The sequence below is a fragment of the Onychomys torridus genome, chromosome 5, assembly GCF_903995425.1.
Source record: "Onychomys torridus chromosome 5, mOncTor1.1, whole genome shotgun sequence".
Classification (NCBI taxonomy): Eukaryota; Metazoa; Chordata; class Mammalia; order Rodentia; family Cricetidae; genus Onychomys; species Onychomys torridus.
The window spans coordinates 113,423,817-113,425,078 of record NC_050447.1 but is presented as its reverse complement, the minus strand read 5'-3'; positions in this window follow the sequence as shown (position 1 = coordinate 113,425,078).

Below are 1,262 nucleotides of genomic sequence, written 5' to 3'. Positions count from 1 at the left end.
AAAGGGACTGAGGAGCCTGTCATCCAGAAGTGGCTTCTCTTTGTGACTACCCAGTGTGCCCTGAAACTGTTGTATGCAAAAAGCAAGTGGAGCTCTGAGGTCTCTGACTCCATCCGGACGGTGAGATCTGCCCATGTGAAGAAGGGTAGGGAGACAACCTGAGCCGGCCTTGTTTACAACCAGACAGAAAACAGGCAGACACAAATGAGGATTGACGGTTTCATGGAGCACGCTGGCTGATCCCAGATGCGATGTGACTGCCCTGAACTGAGCGATGATCCGTACAGTATGCAGAATTCTCTCTCTGGCTGGTCTGTGCCCACCAGCCTTAAAAAGACCCCCCTGCACCCCACAGACACAGCCGAGTGCAGCCAGAGCTGAACAGCAGCTCTCTGGGCCCGATTCCTTCCGACAACAATCACATTCTTTTATAAACTTATGGATTTGGGTTGTCACTGTTTATAAATGAATTTGCTGTTGCTCAAGTTGGCTTGCTCTATCAGAGATTTCCTTTCCAGTTCAGAGTGCAGGCATCAAAATGTATTTGGTCCTTTTTGGTGAAAAGGAAAACATCATGGGAAACTTGTCATTCTCTCAAACACTTTCACCTTTCCAAAATTCCAGGTGTTTTTTCTTACTTTGTACAGATCAAAAATCATTGTTTTCTTCAACAGTATGCATGGCACTCATAGTTAACAGAATGATCTTTCCAAAATTAAAGAGAAATAGATTCGTTTCTACTTAAGAATATACATGACAGAAATGTGTTAGAAGATGAGTGGGTTCTGGAGATCTGTATGACATTGTGCTTAAGGTTTATCCTGTAGTCTGTGACTCCATCATTGTATGTGAGACCACAGTATATCCCTTTAAACATTTAAGAGGACTGATCTCATGTCCTCTTCTTCCACCTCTATAAAAATGTGTGAAAATGCTACACAAGAAACTGCTCATTTTGATTTCATGTAGAAAGCAACTTTGCATTTAGGCATCAATGAAATAGAAATTTAGAGGGAAACAAGTCTGGGACACAGTTGTTGGAGATTTGGCTCAGATTTGAGAGGACTTTGCTTCTCTTCAAAGCTTAATTGATATCAGGGAGAAGCAGGAAGATGATGGTAACTACATTCTGTTCCTTTAGTTTATTTGATTTTTGAAGCACATTCCAGATTATTTGACAAGTTCAAGTGACTTTATTTAAACCGATTGGTGTTTCCTTAAGTGGTAATGAGTGGAATAACGATGCAAATACAAGAGAAGGG